Source organism: Mus musculus, chromosome 5, assembly GCF_000001635.26.
Source record: "Mus musculus strain C57BL/6J chromosome 5, GRCm38.p6 C57BL/6J".
In the NCBI taxonomy this organism is placed as follows: domain Eukaryota; kingdom Metazoa; phylum Chordata; class Mammalia; order Rodentia; family Muridae; genus Mus; species Mus musculus.
Genome location: NC_000071.6, coordinates 149,004,529 through 149,019,125, shown reverse-complemented (window position 1 = coordinate 149,019,125; position 14,597 = coordinate 149,004,529). Strand labels below are relative to the sequence as shown.

Sequence of the window (14,597 nt, the reverse complement as noted above, 5' to 3'; positions counted from 1 at the left end):
GTGTGTGTGCATGTGAGTTGTACGTGCCTGCAGGTCAGGACAACTTTCAGGGGTCAGTTTTCTCCTTCCTTCTACCATGTATGTTCTGGGGTTTGAACTCAAATCTTCACGATTGGCCTCAAATGCTTTTCCCTCAGTAAAATAAATAAAATGAAATAAAAACATGTCTCTCAAGACATGACTGACAGGAAGAAAATTCCCAGGATTCTCGGCAACATGGTGATTTATAATTACATCCTTCGAGAGCTAATGAGCCCTGGCTATCCTGCAACTTGCTCTGTAGACCAGGCTGGCCTCTAATTTAAAGAAATCTGCCTGCCTCTGCCTCCCAAGTGCTGGGATGAAAGGCATCCATTACTGTTGGGGTCTGGAAATCACCACCCAAACCACCCAAACACCAATTTCAGTCAAATGGAGACGGTTTACTGACTGCTATACCTCAAGACTGATAGATCAGGGCCATGTTCCAGGCTTGAGAGCTGAACTGTGACCCTGAGTTAAGGTCCTACAGGGCTTTCTAAGCCTGAGAGCTACAAATATCTGTGCCAAGTTATTTCACTAATCAGGACTCAGGGATGGGGGTTTTTTTTTTCAGGAATATGTCTTTTTTGTACACTTATCCTGTTCCCATAGTTTGGGGTATTCAGCTGTGGCAAGGGTCTTGCCTTGTGTGGTTTTTTTGAATATGCTTGGCCCAGGGAGTGGCATTTTTAGTGGGTGACCTTGTTGTAGGAAGTGTGACACTGTGGGGGTGGGCTTAGAGAGACCTTCCTCTTTGTTGCCTGGAAACCAATCTTCTCCCTTTTGCCCTCAGAATAAGATGTAGAACTCTCAGCTCCTCCAGCACCAGGCCTCCCTGGATGCTGCCATGCTTCCTGCCTTGATAATGGACTGAGCCTCTGAACCCTTAAGTCAGCCCCAATTAAATGTTGTCCTTTAAAAGAGTTGCCTTGGTCATAGTGTCTCTTTACAGCAATGGAGACCCTAAGACACCTTTTCTAACATTCATGTCAAGGTACACCAGGATAGGACTTGCCTAACATTCATGCCTTAACTTGCCAACCAGGATGTCAGTTATCCACAAAATGTCTCTTTCTGCCAAGTAAGATGTCAATTCCTGGGGAGATCTTGGGAGTTTCGACCCCTACTCAAAATGGAAGTCTTATTCAAAAATAGTTTCTTATATCACTTATGTTGGGGCATAGAGGCAGCTTATAAAAGATTATACACAGGTGCAGGAAGTGCTGTTGGGTGGTTGGTTCCTGTCCAAGCTTTTTGTGGGCAACTATACAAAGCAGTTCTACTGACTTCTATCTTGATTGGTTTCCAAGGGCGCAGAACATAACAGAATATATAATCAACGTGGGTATGAGAAAGTTTCCTAGTAACAGCAGAAACAACATATGAGAAAGTTTCCTTATAATAGCAGGCTAGCCAGGTGACAGTTACCTAGGCCTTAACATTTGATCTGGACCTTAATATTTTATCTAGACCTTAACAGCCACCACTGCCAGGCTAGATTCTCTCTCTCTCTCTTTAAAATTAGATATTTTCTTTATTTACATTTCAAATGTTATTCCCTTTCCTAGTTTCCCCTCCAAAAATCCCCTACCCCCCCCCCCCCAGCTAGATTTTTTTAAAAAGATTTATTTTTCTATTTTTGTGTGTCTGAGTGTTTTGCCTGCATGGGCACCATGTGCCTGCATCAGCCTGTTCCAAGATTCTGACACCGTCTTCTTGTTTCTATGGGTACTGCATGCACATGGTACACAGACACACTATGAAGGCCAACTAACATAGACCCATACACAGAAGATGACGACAACGACAACAACAATAATAATTGGGGTTGGGTGTTGTGGTGCTGAAGCAGAGGCAGGTGTATCTTTGTGAGTTTGAGGCCAGCCTGGTCTACAAAGTGAGTTCCAAGACAGCCAAGGCTACATAGTGAGCTCCTGCTCCAAACCAAACAGACAAACAAATTGGAGGTGTGTGTGTGTGGGGGGGTGCAGTGCTGGAGGGATGGCTCAGCGTTTAAGAGCACGTGTGTTGTCCTGTCTAGTATGCATAGATTTTGCCTACAGACTTAAAGCCTCCAGTGGCTAGGTAGAATCCTACTTCAAAGACACCAAGCCCAGCTTTCCCTGATCACAATTTGAAAATTGTCATAACGAAACTCAAAGTTAAAACAAACAATCCTGTGGCTGGGCAGTGGTGGTGCATGCTTCTAATCCCAGCCCTTGGGAGGCAGAGGCAGGCAGATTTCTGAGTTCGAGACCAGCCTGGTCTATAGAGAGAGTTCCAGGACAGCCAGGGCTACACACAGAGAAACCCTGTCTCAAACAAAACAAAACAAACAAACAAAAAGTCTGGTGTGAAAACAAACAATCCCATTAGACAGTGGATTGGGCCCAGCATGGGGAGGCAGACACAGGTGAGTCTTAAAACAAACAAACAAACAAACAAACAAACAAACAAACAAACTGGTAAAACAGCAACCCTAGCCAATCCTACCCCTGGGGCTCCTGCAGACAATCTGACAGCGCAGAATCCCAGTTTTAAGGCTAATTGGGACATAGCTTAGAGGAGCTCCCGTTCCACCTGGAGAGCTCACCGCATGAAGGGCTCACCAGTTGGAACTGTTCATTTAATGAAACACGCATAGCTTTTTTTCAGGGGGGGGGGGGACCGGATGTGGCATGAAGCACTTTAAAAATGTTTCACTTGATTGAGCCTACTAATTTTCCTTATCATGCAGGCCTGTCTTGTTCTGGAATGGTCTTTGGGCCAATTTTAAGTGTGTGATTATCTGGTCTTTGAGCTAAGTTTAAAGAAAATAATAATAATAATAATAGCATTTGAGGATTTAATAATAATAGGGTTAGGCTTGCATGTACTGAAGGTCAAAGCTGTTTTAGAGCTGTTTGCTCTCATTGCAGGACTTTCATATGCACACGTGTGCACACTAACGTCTACATACAACGTGTGAGAGAGACTTACTACCCCACAACATGATAATCATCCTAAGGCAAGAAGAAGTTTGCCAGTCTCTGGGTTTTCCCCCTGCTGTGGTTTTCTCACATTGCTTTATGCAGAACGGCTATAGGCTAGCTAGACTTTGTTGTTACTATTTCCAGCATGAACACTCCACTCTGAGAGAATTGGCGTCGCGTTCGGGGATGTTGACTTAACTAATTTCCAGCAGGGTTAAAGATAACCTCTCCCTCTAAGCCTCTATTTTTTTTTTTTTTTTTTTTTTTTTGCAACGTCATCGAGCGAGGCAAGGTTAACCCACCACAAGAGAAACGGATCACAGTCAGGGAAAAGTCGCGGTTTCACCCATGGAGCACGCAGGAGAGAAGCTTGCAGTACAGCGGGGTTCGGGGCTCAGACCATGGGAGCCTGCAGGACCCGAGCTGTGCCTCAGAGCCGTGCGAGGTCTGGACTCTGCCTCGGGAATTGGAGTTCTCCGGAGTAAAACCCACGAAGAGCACCACAGGAGGCTGCGGGATCTGGGGAAGCCCTGCTCCCCGGGATCCCACGGAGACTTCCAGGAGCGTGGAATCGATGGACAGACTGACGGACACAAAGGCCAGGCTCTGGGAGGTCTAGGATTCCGTGGCCGCCCCGCCTCCCCCAGCCTCCCTCCCCTTCCCCCACTACCTGAGGCTCTGAAGCTTCCCGCTTCCTGGTACAGACTCCTTGGATGCTCGCTTCCTCTCTCTCCCCTCTGACGACAACCCTCGCCTCTGCCCCTTCTCCCTCCCCCTTTCCTCCCTTATCGCCCCTTCCTCTATCCTTTCCCTATTTCATCTCCACTTCTTCCTTCCCCACACCTTCCATCCTTTCCTCTCCTTTCCCCTCCCTCTCCCTTTCCTCCCCTGTCCCCTTCCTTCCCTCCCACCTCCCTTTATCACCCCTTCCTCACTTTTTCTCCGCCTCCCCCGCTCCTTTCCTTTCCTCCCTCTCTCCCTCTCTCCTGCTGGGACCCTTGGCTGCGCCTGGGTTTTGCTCACACACACTTGGCCCGAATGTGGTTCTTAAGAGTTCGGGTCAGAAAGTCTTAGGGGCAAGTTTGGGCTCGCAGCTCCCCTCCCCGTTTGTGGCCTGCAGACCTGTGTCTAGGACCCAGCCCGCCTGTGTCTGCATTGTGATGTGGCGCTGGGCAGCCACACGTTGTATTTTGGAGAAAGACACCAAGGGAGGTGGGAAAGCTGTCTTTACAGCCAAATCTGGTATTTGCATAGCTGTGCAGGAGAAGGTGGGTGTAATGATCAGGTGGCCTCAATAAAAGTCAAGATGAGACCGCCCAGGGAAGAAAGTGGGTGGTATTTCTGCTCTTAAAATTGATAGCGGCTTTTTTGGTCTTCAGCGATCCACCATCCTAACTCTAGTGCTTGGAGCCTGGGTGTGATGAGGGCGTGTGCCAAACGCCTGATTTCCCTTGGGACAGCTGGGTCTCCCAGCCAGCACGCGGTAAAACTGACTGATGTGCCAGGCACCCAGCTAATTGCCTCTCAGACTTTACTGGCTCTGATCCTTGTAACAATGTATGTGTCTCCTGTCGTCTCAGTTTGGCTAGATTGACCTGTGGGTAAGCTAAGGGGATTTGGCCATGGCCACACAACTCTTCCTGGTTCTCTGGGTCTCAAATCTGACCCCCAAATCACTCCTATGACTTTAGTGTTTGGGAGGCTCCAGACAGGCCGAGCAACACCTAGCTGAGAGTACAGGCCAAGTAAGAGTTTTACAAAGGATGTACTCAGCTCCGCTGCCTCTTCAACCCCCAGGGTGTTGCCCCAGCCTGTGATTGGCTACAGAACTCAAGTCACCCTGCGGTATCTGAGGGAATTCCCTAGGGCACTAGCAGGGTATCCTTGTGCAAAATGACTGCACTGTCCAGCAAGGTTTTAAAAGTTGCCCAAATGCTCATATTCAGCAAAGACAGTACTGGATAATGAGGGGTTGGCCCAGCTAAAAGTCTTAAAAGTTTACAGCCATGCACCCAGTCATCTCTGATGGACTCTAGACAGAAGACATCTCGGAACAAACTGAGATTTCTGGCCCTGAGGCTATTTTTCAAGGTGTTTGCTTTGGAGATGAAAGAGGTAGATGGCTTGGCAGGAGACAAGATGATGGGCCGTTGATGGTCCAATGGGAATGTTTGCCTTCTTTTGTTTTATAACCAGCATGTAGAAAACATCTGTGTAGCCGTGCATGCCCTTAGTTCCAGCACTCCAGAGGCAGAGGCAGGCAGATCTCTGAGTTTGAGGTCAGACTGGTCAACAGAACGAGTTCCAGGACTGCCAGGGCTACACAGAGAAACCCTGTCTCAGAAACAAAAAACAAAAAACAAAAAACAAAAAACAAAAAACAAAAAAGAAACCACCTGGTCATGTTCTGCATCTCTGCTGGTTGGAAAGCCAGAACTCCCCCCCCCCCCGCCCCCCACCCAGAGGAGGTTGTTCTGCCTCTCTGGTCCCGTCTACTACTTAACACCTGCATGCTCTTCTCTGGAACACACCCTCAAACTCCCTCCCCGGCCACCCCCAGAGGAGCTGACTTGACTTCCAGTTGGCTAAGGAAGAGAATGGGAAAGCTGAGCGCACATCCTGTGATGTTCCAACGGAGTGAGTGCAGAGGGAAGTGTTCAGGAAATGATATGGTAGCACCCCAGCGTGCAGAATGGTAGCTTATTTATTTTTTGGAGACAAAAAAAAAAATATGTGGTCTTGCTGAGCCTGGAACTTTCTCTGTAAACCTGACTGGTCTCAAACTTGCTGGGATTCCCCTGCCTCTTGAGTGGTAGGACTACAGGTGGGACCTGCCATGCCAGGCCTCCCCAGGAATGCTGGGAAATCCTCTTGGCCATTAGTCCCTGTCATTATTTTAAGTTAAGAACTGAAGCCATCAATGAGGCCCTTACTATACCTTGATACCCAGAGCCTTGGTAGTGGAGGGCAGGAAGGATCCTCTGTATTGCTTTACAACAAAATTGGCCATTTCCTCCAGGGGTGGTCAGCTCTTCCTTGATTTCATTATATTTTAAAAATATATATTTATGTGTATGGGATTTTGCCTGCCTGCATGTCTGTGCACTACAGGCATACCTGATGCCTATGGAGGCAAGAAGGCTTCCTTGGAACTGGAAATTCAGATGGTTGTGAGCCCCTTGTGAGTGCTGCAGACTGACCTCTCAGCAAGTGGTCTTAACTGCTGAGCCATCTCTCTAGTGCCCTGTCCTGCCCCCACTGCTTTATAACTGGATTACTCGCCCCTAAATTTAGGACATTCTCTGTCTTAGGGTTTTATTGCTGTGAAGAGGCATCATGACCACAGCAGCTCTTATGAAGGCAAACATTTAATTGGGTCTGGCTTACAGTTTCAAAAGTTCAGTCTATTATCATCATGGCAGGAAACACGGCATCGTTTAGGCAGACATGGTACTGGAGGAACAGCCTCTTAATTGGCAGACAGCCAGGAGGAGGCTCTCCTTTCCACACTAGGCAGAGCTTGAACATAGGACCTTGAAGCCCGCCTACACAATGACACACTTCCTGTAACAAGACCACCCCCTCTTAATGGCTCCCCTTCCCATGGGCCAAGCATATTCAAACCACCACATTCTCCATTCATGAAGACCTGGTCCTCATGACCCAATCACTTCTTATTAGGCCCGGACTCAGCATTGCTACATGGGCAGTCAGCTTCTAGCATCTGACTTTGAGAAACAGTGCCATGGCAGGGATAGAGTCCTTCCCTCTGCAAGTGCTGAGGCACAAAGCCACATTCCCACCTAGCGCCTGCTGCTCTCTGTGCTGGTAGCTGGCCTGTGTATCTCCATTGATTCCTTAGGTCCATCTTTCACTGTAGAGCCCCACCCCTTGCCTGGTAGGTGGGTGTCTCTCTGGATGCTGTTCTTAGTGTCATTCCCAGGATGCCCAGAGGCTCTGCAAAAACCCCTGGCCGTGCAGAGACAATGCCTTTGGCGCCTTGTGGGTGTGAGGCAGGGGAGCTACAGGCTGTCTGTGGCAGAGTGCACAGGGAGCTCCTTGAGGTGTTCAGCACCTCTTCCATCATCTTGGGGAGCGTGAACTACTTCTGTATGCACAGGCTGCCACCGGCCCCTGTGGAAGAAGATGAACAATGAATAATAAAATCGAGACTAAGTTCTGCGTAAGTCTTGACAGCTCATGAAGCTGAAGATGGAAGGGATATGAAAGATAATGACATTTTATCTCTTCATTTCATAGCTGTGAAAACTGAGGCCCACGAAGGGGGCCTTGTGAAACCTGGCATCCCCCGGCTGCCTAGGCAGAGAGGTCCACCCTTCTCCATGGCCCAAGGCTGTTACATTCGCCATCTTCCCTCCTCTGAAAACAGCTATGGAGCAATATCAGTCCTCGACATCTTCCCACCTGTGGAGCAATATCAGTCCTCCGCGTGTCTTCTTCTCCTCCTATGCTTATTGTTTCCAGCTGTTTAAATTGGTTCTCTTAATAGTTAGTGGCTCCACTAACCACTGAGGGCCATCACTCCTGGTAGTGCTGATCTAGAGAAGAGGCAGGGAATGCTTAGAAGCAAAATTACCAGTGTCCCCCTGGCGCCTTGGGGGCTTCTGTGACTCCAGTCCCTGCGCAGTGCCCTCACTAAATACTACCCTGCTGAGTCGCCATGAACCACTCATGCACTTCCCCTCTGGGGCTGGGAAGCTCTGGCAAATGCTGTTTTCTGATTCGGCAGGCCCGGCATAGAGTGTTGTTTGACTGTGGAAGTGTTCTGATGGTGGATACTGTGTGTTTGGATCCTGCAAAGCCCTCCAGAATTCTGTGCACCAGTGGCTAAGAAAAACTCTTGGAACCGTTTTGGTGACACAGGCCTGTAACTCCCAGCACCTTGGGAGGCTATGGCAAAGGACTATAAGTTCAAGGCCCGTGTGGCCGACAGAGAGAGTTCAAGGTCAGCCTGGGAAATTTAGTCCCAAAATACAAAGGAGAGAAGGCCAGGACTCAGGGATCGGGCTCTGGTGTGGTGTGCGTATGGTCCCAAACAAACTCTTTAGTATAGAGAAATGACAACAAAACCCCTCAGAGATATCTTAGGATGTAGACCAGGCTGGCCTTGAACTCACAGAGATCCACATGCTTCTGCCTCCTGAGTGCTGGGATTAAGGCACTCTCCGCCACTCTAGTCTGTGTTTTTATATCAGTTACTTTTCTATTGTTAAGATAAAGCACCATGTCCAGAATAAGAGAGTGGCTTACACTTCTAGAGGGACAGTGGCAGGTGGGCATGGCAGCAAGGACGGAGCCGAGAGCAAACCGGAAGCGGGGTGAAGCTACGGACTCCCAAAGCTCTTCCTCCAGTGACGTACTTCCTCCGTCAAGGCCACACCACCGCAATCAGCACCCAAACTCAGAACCAAGTACTCAAATGTCTAAGCCTACGTGGGACATTTCCCATTCAAACTATCGTAACCTTACAGGTGGCCCAAGTGTGGTGGTCACACCTAATCCCAGCACTTGGCTGACTGAAGCAGGAGGCTCCTGAGTTCAAAGCCAGCCAGGACTACATAGCAGGACCTCTTCTTAAGAGGGCAGAAAACAGCAAAAGGAAAACTAACCCCCAGAACTTTCGTTTGGAAGTGGTTACCTTGGGCTGGTATAAGCATGGAGGAAAACGTGAAATATATCCTTCCTCTTGAAGCCCCGTGGCTTTGACATAGTCAGGAAGCTTCCAGACAGCTAGGAGCCCTGCCTGAGGTCTACAGAGTGACCACTAGGCCACTCAGGACTACAGAGTGAGACCCTGTCTCTAAATAAACACACAAACAACAACAACAACAACAACAACAACAACAAATCAGTTCATTATGTTGATGTAGCATTCATTTGCTATTCTAAATAAATCGGTATGCATATTTGACTTTTGTTTTACTTTCTGTGGTAAGAATTAACAGTTTGTTATTAACAAACTCTCTTGGGGGATCTCAAAGTTTCTAGTCCTGAGGTATTGAGATCAAAATGTTCAAAAACTGCCAATCAAGACTATTTTCAGATTTAAATACCTCGGTTGCTGCTGTAATTTGGATCTTGAAGATCTCTCAGGCCTTGGTTAAATGCCAACCTGGGGTCATTACAGGGTGATGGGATAGCTCTTAAGAGGGAGGGCCGAGTGGGCAGAAATAAGGGTTGAGGGCGTGCCCTGGAAGGGGATACTGGGATTCCAGATCCTTTCTGCTTCCAGGCAGCTATGATGTGAGCAGCCCTGCCTGCATCCTCCCTGCCACCTGCCTGCATCCTCCCTGCCACCTGCCTGCATCCTCCCTGCCACCTGCCTGCATCCTCCTTGTCACCTGCATGTTTTTGCCTTACCCCAGGCTAAGTGTCACAGGCCAACCAGCAATGGCTCAGGTACACTGTGAGCGGAAGTAGTCTTTTACTAGTAACTCTGTTTATCTCAAGTGTTTGTTACAGTAATGGAAAGCTGATTTTATAGATGGTGGTTCAACCCCTCCCCACAAATTCCCTTCCCAGAAGCCACTGTTGAGACGGTGTTTGCTCTTCTGCACTTGGCTTATGAATCATAGATGAAGCTGCCTTCCTGCACACACACACACACACACACACACACACACACACACACACACACATATTCCATTTCTCAAGCAGAAACTCCTGCTCTACAGAGTATATGTATACTGTGGTTGGCTCTGGGCAGAGTGGAGGTGGAGACAAACATGGCTCCTGTCCTCACACAGCTTGCGATCTTGATTGCCAACAGGCAACGCTAATGTCTAAGAATAGCCCCAAATCGATTCACCATTACAAAAGTATTTCAGGACTGTAGAGATGGTTCAGGGGTCAAGAGCACTACCAAAGCAACTTACTGAAGAAAGCTTATTTGGCTTATGGTTCTAGGAGGAGAGGCCATAATGGTGAGGGAAGCCTGGAGGGGGGATTGATCAACACACAAACACACACACACACACACACACACACACACACACACACACATGTCAGCCAGGTACTCTCAAACTGTAGAATCAGCAGGAGACTGAGAGATCATATGTTCCATAGCAAATGTGGAACAAACAGAGCAAACACGAATTGAAGCAAGTCTATAAACGCTGAAAGCCCCTCTACCCTCAGTGACAAACGTCCTCCAGAAAAAGTGCCACAGCCTCAGACAGAGCCACCTATCGGGGTCCCAGTGCTCAAACACAGTAGCCTGTGGGGGACATTTCTCATTCAAACTACCACACATGCTAAAAGTCAGTGGCTGATATAAAGAGAATATTATATCATCTATTTAAAAGTTGCGCAGCCTGAGGTCCGGGAGGGTCTTACTGTGTATGGTCGCCAGGCTGATTTGGAACTGGTGACCTTCCCGCCCGGATTTCAGGAATATGCCATCATACCCAGCTCTAAATTCCTTTAAGAGACAGGAACAATTTAACAAGTTTAATATGATAGGGTTTAATAGATTACTATTAAACCATCCCAATGCATTTGTTTAGGGGGGCAATGATGGGGCAAGAACAGCGAGGACCTTGCCACCCCAAGGCAGCTACCTGGTTTCTAGAAGCTTCCGGATCCAAGCAGGGACAACATGGCTTTGCAATCCTCCTGCCCCAGCCTCTGGCAGGGGTGGGGTTACAGATGTGTAGTAGGATAGAGTTTTTTCAATGAGACAGAACTCTTTTCTTTTTGGAAAGGGTACTAACAAAAACACAGTTCAGAGAACATCCAATACAGGGCTTTGTATGCTTTTAAAACATTTATTTATTTGTTTATTGTATGTGTATGTGTAGCTTGTGTGTATGTGTGTGTGTGTAGCTTGTGTGTATGTGTGTGTGTGTAGCTCAGAGGACACAGCTTGTAGGATTAAGTTCTCTCTTTTTACCCTGTGGGTTCGCGTCATTAGGTTTGGCAGGAAACACCTTTACCTGTGGAGCCAGAGCTGTCTTGCTGGCCTGTATTGTTTTGTTTATCAGATAAAACAGGTAGAGATAAGAGTGCTTATGAAGAACTCTTTTTCCCCATCTAGACAAAAGGGGCCAAACACCAACCTTGAGAGGAGCTAGGCAGCTTTTAGCTCTCATCCCTACCTGCTCCAAACAGGCCAAGAGCCGAGATACCCAAAGTGCGTTATGGGAATTTGTGACAATCTCTCTGTCTTCATGATTAGATTTTTGCAGGCTACAAACCCCAGATGTTGGAACCACATGTTCTGTTAGCCTAGTGAGGAAAAAAAAAAAGTCTTTCCTGGAATTCTGAATTTTTAAAACATTTTAAAAATACAAAGAAAAAAAAAACCAACCCCCAAACCACACACACCAGTCCGAAACCAAGCAACAGATAACTAAAACCTGGGCTACATAGGACCCTAGTTCCTAACTTCAGCCAGAATCTAGGATACAGTTTCACAGAAGGGAATTTAACTATATAGTAGACAGTGGTTCCTAGGAGCAGTCCAGGGATGGGTTTGTGTGGAAATAGGCTCAGTGCTCAGGGGTTGGAATGTCTCTATCACTTCTGTCCCTGGGTATCACTTAAGTACTTAGGGTGAGTTCCAGTCTCACCCTAGACACCTGCTTCCCTCGTATGCACTGCGATGGGTGGGGTTAATCCTACCAGACCAACATTAGGTTAGCATATACTTGCTTGCTTACGGGTTCGTCTGCTTTGGGAGCCAAGGTCTTAAAGACTCATTGTGTCTACTGTATCCCCAGCACACGGGGTGGCTAACTCAGTCCTCAGCAAGGATTTTAAAACTCACTGTTAAGGAAGGAAGAGGGTTTAAAGAAATGCAAAGCCCCTCTTACCTAGAGACAAAGATCCTTGCTTGGTTTGAGAGCTGGGGGCTTTCTTCCCTTGAGTTTTCAAGCACTGGACACCAGAAATCCTGTTGCTGCCTTAAAAAATCCCTCACTGCTATTGAGGTCAGAGTGACCCGGACAGGACCTGGAGTTCCTGCTCACCCACTCAATCACTCCTGCAGGGCCTGACACCCAGTAAATGACCTGTACGTATTTGCTTTAAGAAAAAAAAGCACCCCACCCCCACCCCACCCGCGAAACAAGAGCCAGGGTGTTCGTAGGCCAGGAAATCCGTTCCTCTGCCTGCGTCCCAGCCTTTTCCAAGCGCCTCCATTTGCTGAACTCACAGTGGATTCAGAGGCCAGGAAAGCGACACCTGCCGGCGGATGGCCGAAGTGCGGCTCACCCGAGCCGGCTTCCTGCAAGCCAGACAGAAACTGGCCCTGGGCCAGGGCGCCTGCACGTGGTTTGCCTGTGCAAGCCAGTTCTTGATTCGGCTGCAATGGGCACAGCACGGTCTCCTTCTTTGAAAGATCTTCCAAAACTTCTCCACCAGGCATGTCTAGGGGAGCCCCCAGGTCTTCTGGCTTTGGCCCTGGGTAACATCTTTAGTCAGCCTGCACCCCTCCCCCCATGCCTACTGTTAAAAGGGTCTGGTGTGCCGTCTCTATATACCGCTCAGTGAATTCATTAATTTTAGCTCTACTAAATGAGTGGAGTCCCCTTTCCTGGCTCATTAGATCCTTCCCTGTGCTTTCTGTTTTGACTTGTAATAGCAGAGAACACAAGCTTGTTCCTCCGCCATCGCTGGTCGTTTTTTTTAAAAGGTTCCCAGTCAGCAGGATTGTTCGCTGAAAAGCTAGTGTGTGGTAGCAGTGCCGTTCACAGAGGCTACTACAATTCAGCACAAACACATCACATATAATTTACTACTTGCCTGGGCGAATGCGGGTCTAGCCTCAGCTTTATAATTACCCACTTTCATTGTCACCCAGGGCTGGAAGAGCAGCTCCCTTAAGGCTGGGAGACACCGGCCATCTATCTAGAGCTGCTGGTTTGGGGCTTGTCCCTTTAAGGAAGGAAGAGATTTGCGTTCTTGCAAGGCTGGCAAATGAGCAGGTTCTTCTAGCAGGGACGTTAAGGTGCCACCTACTGTCTAGGTGGATGGGTAGGATAGCCTGGGCTATTCTCTGCAGGTCAGAAAGTAAGTGGAGAGCCAGAAGTTAGTATGTGGGCTGTTGTTCTTCTCCCAGCTGCTGGGAACTTGTTAGAAGTGGGGATATCAAGGCACTGATGGGAAGACCATTGACTCTGCACTGAGCTTGCGTCTGCTCAGTAGGTCCCGCCCTTCTAAAGGCTAAGTGTGAAACCCAGGGAGTTCCTGCAGGTGGTTCTGATGTTCTGTCAAACGTGACAAGGGGCTGGGTGTAGCTTAGTGGTACCGGACAGCTGGAGAGGCAACCAGCAGGGCTGGGGGGTATTCCTATAATCCCAGCATTCAGGAAGCTGAGGCAGGAGGATCGAAAGTTCAAGGCCAGCCTGGGCTCCATTGTTAGACCCTGTCTCAAACATCTGAAACCCCAAAGAGATAAGTTTGCTAGCCTGTGAATTAGAGAAGGAAGCAGGGGGACTAGTGGGCAGACTCCAGGGAAAAGCTGGGCTGAAGCAGGAGAGTGTACCGTCACCGCACCTGGGTGTAGAGAAGGGGAACCAGCTTGTGTAAGAGTGTGCTAAGTATACGCTATCTGTGCCACACTGAGTGCCAAAGTACAAAAACCACAATTAACTTAACGAGCTTAATTAGCTTTATTTTAGGTGCTGTGAGTGAGTTTAATGTGACTACAGGTAGGACATCCACAGATGGAGGGATCGAGTGAAGCCACTAGAAGTCAAAGCAAGAAGGTGTGGAGAGGACGTCCCCTCCCCCCACCTCCCCCTCCCCCTACTCCGTGGAGGGAAGAGGAAAAACGAGAGCAGTGTCTGGGTTCCAGTTCACTGGGGACGTCTGTGTGCCGAGAGGAGGAGAGACAGCTGGGGAAGTCAGGCAACCTGGGCGGAGAGGAAGAAAGAAAACCCTGTGTAGCATCACTGAGGCAGAGCGGCAAGACATTCCAGTAAGAGGAGTAGGGGAGAGCCGTCCTGAACTGTGCTTCAAACCAGCTGCCACCCAAACCTGGCTGAGAAAGCAGGCTCTGTTGTTTGTTTGTTTGTTTGGGGTTTTTGTTTTGTTTTGTTTTGGTTTGGTTCTTTTTCGAGAGAGGGTTTCTCTGTGTAGCCCTGGCTGTCCTGGAACTCACTTTGTAGATCAGGCTGGCCTCGAACTCAGAAATCCGCCTGCCTCTGCCTCCCGAGTGCTGGGATTAAAGGCGTGTGCCACCACGCCTGGCAGAAAGCAGGCTCTTAAGAGACAATAGAAAGGGTCCTGGAGAGATGGCTCAGTGGTTAAGGGCAGGCACGTCGTGCTGCTCTTGAGTGCTGAGTTCTGTTCCCAGAGTCCAAGTGAGAGCCAGGGGATCTGACAACCTTTTCTGGGTTCCATGGTCACCTTCACACGCATGCACACACAACAAAAAAATCATCTTTGGAGAACAGAAAATGTCAGAGAATATCTCACAAGACAAAGACAATTTTCCCAAGACGTGTTGTTGTTGTTTGAGATAGGGTTCCTCTGTGTAGCCCTGGCTGTGTTGGAACTCACTCTGTAGACCAGGCTGAGTCTGTAGACTCAGAGATTGGCCTGCCTCTGCCTCCTGAGTGCTGGGATTAGAGGTGTGTA

At 48.4% G+C, this 14,597-nt stretch overlaps 2 long non-coding RNA genes across 7 annotated transcripts in view; one reads left to right on the top strand and one right to left on the bottom strand.

Annotated features, from left to right (window-relative positions):
* Positions 1-3,245: 3,245 nt before the first annotated feature.
* The window catches only part of Gm15411, a 62,140-nt gene continuing 50,788 nt past the window's right edge, over positions 3,246-14,597 (top strand). For 5 of the 6 annotated variants that reach the window (XR_003956016.1, XR_868721.2, XR_003956011.1 and 2 more), the window contains exon 1: positions 3,246-3,691. This is a non-coding gene — a long non-coding RNA (predicted gene 15411). Of the gene's footprint in view, positions 3,692-12,383; positions 13,936-14,597 lie in introns of those variants that run through there. The other variant, XR_377244.3, reaches the window with a different exon arrangement.
* Gm15408 (predicted gene 15408) lies at positions 6,350-12,164 on the bottom strand. Its single transcript, NR_040429.1, has 4 exons — positions 11,828-12,164; positions 11,111-11,240; positions 7,419-7,552; positions 6,350-7,127 (listed from the first exon to the last, which is right to left on the bottom strand). It is a non-coding gene; the product is annotated as a predicted gene 15408 (long non-coding RNA).